Source organism: Sinocyclocheilus anshuiensis, unplaced genomic scaffold (assembly GCF_001515605.1).
Source record: "Sinocyclocheilus anshuiensis isolate Anshui unplaced genomic scaffold, SAMN03320099.WGS_v1.1 scaffold404, whole genome shotgun sequence".
Lineage (NCBI taxonomy): Eukaryota > Metazoa > Chordata > Actinopteri > Cypriniformes > Cyprinidae > Sinocyclocheilus > Sinocyclocheilus anshuiensis.
In genome coordinates this window covers 296,863-304,475 of record NW_015554088.1, presented here as the reverse complement: position 1 = coordinate 304,475, position 7,613 = coordinate 296,863, and positions in this window count along the sequence as shown.

The window sequence follows — 7,613 nt, the reverse complement described above, 5'->3', positions numbered from 1 at the left end:
ATGCCAGATGAAAGCCCAACTCGTGAAGGACGTCCGGACTGACAGCTCAAGCTCAGGTCTGGGATTTCGTCTTCAGCAGGGCGGTTGCGAGTGCAAGGGTAAGGTGTGTTTGGGAAAACTTGGCCCTCACCGCTCACCCATGCCAACTCAAACTGTTAGCTGCCGACGCTGGCAAGATGTGCCCGCCAGCATCAGCTGGGACCCACTTGCCGTATTTTCATTTCAAACAGTTTTTGGGGGGAAAGATTGTGGGATAGCACTGAGTACATAGCGATGTAGCCTCCTTTCGGTTGTCACAACTGGTAAAGGCTTGACTTTGAACTGTGGAGAGAGGAACCTAATTATACCCCACCTGTGCCCGGCTGCAGGGGGAGAGAAGGTGGAGATGAAGCTGTTAACTGTCTCACAACTGGCACCACCCTGTGTTTGTATACATCTGTGTCTTATTTCCCTCACTGGCACAATCAGTCCAGGAAGCTAAGCAGGCATGACCGCATTTGGCTACTTCCAAAGACTTTGGCAAAGTTAGACAAGGAGAAGGCTGAGTAATGGAGAAGGGTGGGAGGACATGGGTGCCGTGTGTATGTGTGTGTGTGTGTGTCGCCAAGAGGTGTATTGTTTGTTTTTTCCCCCTGTCTTGCTGCTTTGGAAATGCTGGTACAGCAGAAAATAATTGGTCCAGCTCTGTGTGGAATTGAGGGATGGAGTTACAGTGTGGAAGATGAGCCTATACGTGTGTATGTGTGTGTGTGTGTGTGCGTGTATGTAATTGTGTATTCATGTGTGTGTGAAGACTCGTGAGATGTTATAATGCCGTTTTGTGTCAGAGCAAATCAAAAGCAGCTACCTGGCATCGTAAACAGGCTTGAGTGACATCTGACTAATAAGGAAACGCCACCGGTAGAAAGCACCTGCAGTGTCCTCGACGATTCTAATCGTCATCTTCGGTGAGGCAGAGTAATTCGGAGACACCGTTGTGGGCCGCTTTCGGAGGCATGCTGCCGCTTTGAGTCCATTATAAGTCCTGTCACATTTCGACTGCTTGATGTGCATCTACAAAAGGCTCGCGAGCTCCAGATGGGAGCAACATTCACATTCACTGCCTGTAAGGAAGTAAGGAACAAGAGTAAAATAACATGAAGAAAAGCATCAAGGCTTAATTAAAGGTTCATCTACTACTGTTTCTGAGAAAAATACTAATTAGAAGGAAATTATAAGTTTTCCCCCTCCATTTAGCTATGTTATTGCACTGAAAAAAATAATACATTCAATGATTCTAAAATGTAATTGCGAAATTAGAAATACTCAAAAGAAGTGCGCAGGATTGACCTCTCTAAAATCCAGTGTCATTGATCCAATTATTTTTTCAACCAACAACTGGTTAATATGAGAAAAAAAAAGTGTTTGTTTCAGCAATCTACATTATTATATTTTTAATTCACAGCCACATTTTTTTTTCCTCTCAGCTCCATAAACTTTAACATTCGACTTAACATTCATTTAGAAATCTTATCACCTCTATCTTTCATTTTCTTTTGTAAGTCAATAGCACTAGAAACTATCTACCAAGATCTAGTTCTCACCCCAAATCGGGTCATACGTAAAGATGTACCACATCCGTGCATACTTCATTATAGGGATGAGCCCATTTCATTTATCCAAATATTGTCAGCTTTCATTAGTGTGTCTGGAACTGGTGGCAGGCACAGCTTGTGTGCAGGTTGTCAGAGCCATTTACAACAATGGCCAGATATGAACCCCAGGCATGTTTCTCAATGTAAATTACAACATCTGCCTGTATCCACCTGTTCTCAACTTCTGCCCGTGTGCTTAATCAAAAAAAAAAAAAAGATAAGCGTTGCGCAATGCAATTAACCATATTGTCGCTCATCTGTGTTCGAGAACGCATTGTGCAGAATATAACAAAACAACAAGTGGGAACAAAATAAAATTGTCATGTGTTGTTTTTGCTTGTTCTTGAAAGGAAATGTTTTAGTCTTGATCGTAATATAAAACAAAATTACAAAATCACATAAGTTATGCCAATGGACCTTTTCTATCAGCAAAGGCAATTCATGTGATAGCTATAAATGTCTAAAACTTGGCACAAACATGCACAGTTGACTTGCAATAAAGATGGACAAGGAGTACAAGTAAGCTAAGTAAATGTAAACCCCTTGATGAATGAAAATTATCCTTTTTTCATTGCTTAAAAAACTAAACTGGAAGTTACAAAACAGAACCAGCAGTTCTTACTCCCAGGTCACTATTATTATTTAAAGCACTCATGCTGCATACATGCCATAGGTGTTCCTATTCATCCATGCCAACCCTCCTCTCTTTCTTTACCTTGAGCGTTTGTTTTCGTTTTACTCCCTTGAACCCTGCCACACGGGTGGTGACACATGGGGCCTGAGAGGGAAGATGGAGAGGTGGAGCAGACCAGAATGATCACTATCATTAACATTCACCGCGGTTCACTTATCATCCCTGACTCCTGCGACATGGCAGCCATTACCTCGCGTCTGCAGGTGGAGCAGCACCATACATATTGCATTGTGCCAGTGCCGATTTATGTATCCAGTAACAAAAGGAAAGTCTAATGAAAAAATACAGGGGGCAATCTTTTATGCTCCTTCGCTTCCTCTTCCTCTTGAAGGTGGGGGAGTGGCCGCCTGGACAAACAGGGGAACACCAGCCATCCTCTTTCCCCATCACTCCCCTACGCCGCACTGTCAGTCAAATTCTCATTTGCAGAGCGAGCGAGGTTAACCTGCGTCAGAGCGCCGGGACTGTGACAAAGGGGCCTATAAGAGCCCTGATCACTATGTCATTCAGAAAGGAAGAACAGGGAAGGTTGGTGTCTTAAACATACTTTAGAGTGCGTGAGGTGACGGAATGCGAAATCTCATTCACGTTTATTCAAATAAGGTGCATAAAGAAGCATCAGACCAGGTTTGACATCTATGGTCGCGTTCCACTACGCTTTTAGACACCCTCACGAACTTCCCTAAACACTTCCTCCTCAGGGGAATCCCTGCTGTCATTTTGAAGTGCGTTCCACTTCGTGAAGTGGACGAGAAAGTTTATATGGACAGATCCTCGACACCTCGACTTTGACTGAGGGAGCGAGTCTACTTCACATGTATATTTCAGGCACCTCCATATACCACGAAGAGCATAAAAGTGGAACGCAGCCTAAGATGCCAACATAATTGGTTTCCTTGTCTCAACCAAACATGATGCGCCAAATTTGAATATGCAAACTTTCAAATTCGAGCTAAAGCAGAGTGGAAAATTTTCAGTTCATAGCAACAATCTCAGTCATGGACCTGCTTTTTTTGGGCATTTTTAGAGCTTGATAGCCCCTCGTTACTGTTCACTTTCACTGTATGGAAAAGAGCAGCGAGAACATCCTGCATAACATAACATCTTCATTTGTTGTTTACATAAAAAAAATAATTGGAATTAAATAAAGATGAGTAAATGATAGAATTTTTATTTTTGGGTGAACCAAAATTTTTTCTTTTTGTCCCTTTAAATTTGGAAAGTAACAGTAGATCTTTTCTTCTTTATTGTGATGTACATCTGAGTATAACAGATTATCGGAGAAGAAAAAATATGTAGGGTCGGGGCTTGCTTCAATCAATTGGTTGCTGATTGGATGGAGGCGATCTGATTGTTTGCTTGAAGGTAGAAGATACATAAACAGAGAGAAGTCACTAGAAGATCGAGTTTCGATTAAAACACCCCTCCATACAATATCGATAAGATGCATTTAAATTAATTTTTATTTTATGTTGACTTTAAGTTTAATAAGTATGGTAGGCAAAAGTGTTTGTCTGAAATGAGTGACACTTTTGGCAGATCATTTGCGTAAAATTTAAAATTGTGTTATCACTCAATTACTTTTTTCCCAAAATGGGTTGACTGATAAATTAAGGTAAAAAAAAAAAAAAAAAAACAGAGATAAGAGTTGATTGCAAAATAATTAGTATCATTATTTTGTCAAAAGCTGCAATTTTCTAGAAATGTATGATCACTGTCTGTAAAGGTCAATTGCATTTTTGCTTTATTTAAACATTATTTTGAACTCAAAATCTTAATTACTACTGTATTTTCTCATATAGGGTATCAAGTGAACCAGGACCACCGCTGGTGTCCCCTCAAAAACACAGGTGCATGTCATGATTGCTCTGTATTATAAAGGTGTTTGATTCAGATGGTTTCTTGGTGGCATTCTTCAATTTGTGCTTTTTATAAAAAAGTTCCCAACAACTTAAGCCTCTTGTATACCACTATATAGTATAGTAAACATAATACGTAAATGCTAAAGGCATAAGTAAAAATGTCACCAAAATGATGAACATTGCAACTTTTCAATCCATTTTTATTTATTGCTGAGAAGAGTCTCCCAACTCACTGGTAACCTAATTCTACACAAGGCTGTGGACCAGTGTTGTTCCTCTGAGGACGGCTGTATAAATAGAATCTATAATGGACCAGAGTGAGATGCTATCATTTATCTCCGACTCTCACAAACACAGTTCAGGTCTCTCCTCATTTTCCTAATGATCTCCTCCTTTTTTGCTATGTGTTTAATATAAGGTGCACAGGATCCAAGCTTAATGGACACGATTTATCACCGGCTGATCCTACCCAAGTCCAGTTTATCCAGTAAAGTTGAAGAACAAAACAAATTGCCAAACCAAATGCATTTTTGTTGAGGGAATTGGCTTATTTTTCAAAGAAGTAAGGAAATGGAAAACAAGAGGAACACAGACCCTCAGACATTCAGGTCTTTGAGGTTAAACTGTGGTTTGTGCAGAAAGAAATGTAATGAGTCAAGATGGGTTTCATTATTAAAGAAAAAAATGAAGGAAGTTTTTTTGATGCCTAGGGAGTTGAGATTCTGTTAATTTATCAACAACTCATATCAATCAGCTATGAATGGATATCATAAGGAATTTAACAATCCTGTTTCTGATTCCAAATGAAGGTTCTGGTTCCTTAATTAATCCATTTTTTAAGCAATTCTAAAGCAATTCTTTTAGTACTAAATCTTCAGTAACAAAGCAAAAATAATGATACTTTTTACATTTTTTATGTTTATATATATATATATATATATATATATATATATTATTTTAAAGCACTTTTATTGTGGAAAAACTCTCTACTCCACATTCTTATAGAAACCACCAGTTAATAATTAAATTTCATTATGGTTTGGGCATGATGTCAAAAGAGTTGTGACTGCAACATAATGGAGACATGTAACACTGTCCAACTATTTTAGTGTAGAGTCCAGAATTCAGGCACAAGAATGTTAATGGAACCGAAAATCATGAAAATGATTGAGAACCAGTTCTGAATAAGAGCTGGTTCTCGGGTTCCTAACCCTACATTCTGTTCTAAATGAGCGTTGAAGTAATTTGGCTGGTTGCTTTTGCTCTATTGTTTTGAGAGAATGTGGTCTCAGGTGATGTTTGCCTGTGTCCTTGAGTAACTCCTGGGGGAGTTTGGGTAAACAGCTTGCTGTTAACCCTTTAATTGGTGCACAGGCAAAAATGTAAATTTAATGTAAAGCACATGAAGAAAAAAGACAACTTCACCATTTGGTTGCACACTCTAATGACTGAGAGTCCTATATTACTCAGCGACCAACCCAAATTGCTTGTTTTAGCTAATTCATTTTGAAGGCTTTTTGTGCTACTCTTTAATTCGAATCGCTAATTGACTCAAAGTAGGATGCATCTTTGTGCCAGGGCCCATAGGCACTCGGCAACATGGAGCTCCAGTGAAAAGATTTTCAGAAGGATGAAGGGAAGGAGGGAAGAGACAGAGAGCAAAGACAAATCTCAGCCCGTACCCCCCGGGCAGTGCCACGGCTCCATGCAGTAGATTAAATTCTGGCCCGGGCCCAAGTGAAGGCCTGCTTTTTAACCACTGATTCTCTCATTTGCCTTCAGAGGCCTGCGGCCTGGCAGGCTGCATGGTGCATTACCAGCCTGCAGCAGCACTTAAAACACATTTTAGCCCAGGCTAACAGCTGGCATCCTGGCCGAGAGACTCGTCTCAAGTGACGGAAAGGAACCTAAAGTGGGGAGGGGCAGGGGCAGGGGTAGGGGTGTGGGAGGGGGTAGCCAATCGCATGAAGCCTGGCTGAAATAATGATAGCAGCAGATGAATCTGATTATGTGTGTTCATGTAATTGTGATTCACTTAGAGGCCATGTTTTTAAATATATTTTTAATTTACATGATTTGGTTATTTTCCTTGTTCTTTTTGTCTTTCATTTGTGGGTCGACACACATGAGAGACAAGGCCATTAATAGGACCTATGCCGTGAAAAAATTGTTTGTGAGCTTGTGGAGAAACATACTTTTTAGACAGTTATTTTATTTAATATATACCTGCAAATGAAAAGTCAAAAAGTCTATTGTGTTGCCCAGCAATGCACAGACTAACAGTTTATCTGGAACACACAAACACAGACAAGCAGACTGAAAAGGCACAGTGCTGCTGAACTCTTATATCAACACTAATATAAAGTAAATAGTATTATTAAATTATATTTAAAAAATCATATATACAGTGGAGATCAAAATTAGAGAACAACCTACAATTTCATCAATTTCAAGGTCACTGCTTAGTCCTATGTGAAGTTATCCTAACAGGAGTAGAAGGGCAGTTTCATATTTCATAAATTAATAGTTTTCTGAAGCAGTAAAAACACTTAAAATTAGAGAACAGTTAAAGATACCTCCAAGTTACCACCCTGTTTATAAACTGGCAGTATTCCTCTAATTTTCACTGAGCTTGCAAGATGGCAGGCCGCTCTAAGGTGACTGAAACCCTGCAACAGGAGGCGGTCCAGATGAAGGCCAAAGGGATTACCCTTTCAGCCATTGCAAGAGAAGTTGGTCATTCCAAAACTGATTTTTCAAATATTGCAGCTTTACAGTGACACTAATTCATTCAAGTCCCCTAAAAAGGCTGGTCGTGCATGTAAGTCTCTCATCAGCGGAAAGAATCAAAAGGCTATGCTCACTTTTTCTGAGGAGCATGTTGTGTGGAGAGAGGAGAACTGGTCCAAAGAAAGGCTATACTAACCTCTGCTGAGAAGCATGTTGTGTGGACAGAGGAGAACTGGTCCAAAGTTCACTTTAGTGATAAGAGCAAGTTTAATTTATTTGGGTCTGATGGGAAACATTATGTTCGGCGTCAAACTGGGGAAAGACTGAACCCCAAGAGCATAAAGAAGTCAGTGAAAGGCGGAGGAGGAAGTGTCATGGTTTGGGAGATGTTTTTTATACAGCTACAGTGAATGCATATATTTATCAGAACCTCCTTCAGCAGCATGCGGTACCTTCACTGCAAGCATCTCCTAATCAGCCTGCAATTTTCATGCAAGACAATGCCCCCGTCACCCTAAGCAGGTAAAGCAGTTCCTTGAAGCTGAAAACATTGAAATAATGACATGACTGGCCCAGAGTCCTGATCTAAACCCAACTGAAAATCTCTGGAAAATACTTTTAACTATGGAAGAGAGTGGAAGAAGAGTGGACCAAGATCACACCAGCGCAGTGTGAGAAACTAGTGATGTCCTG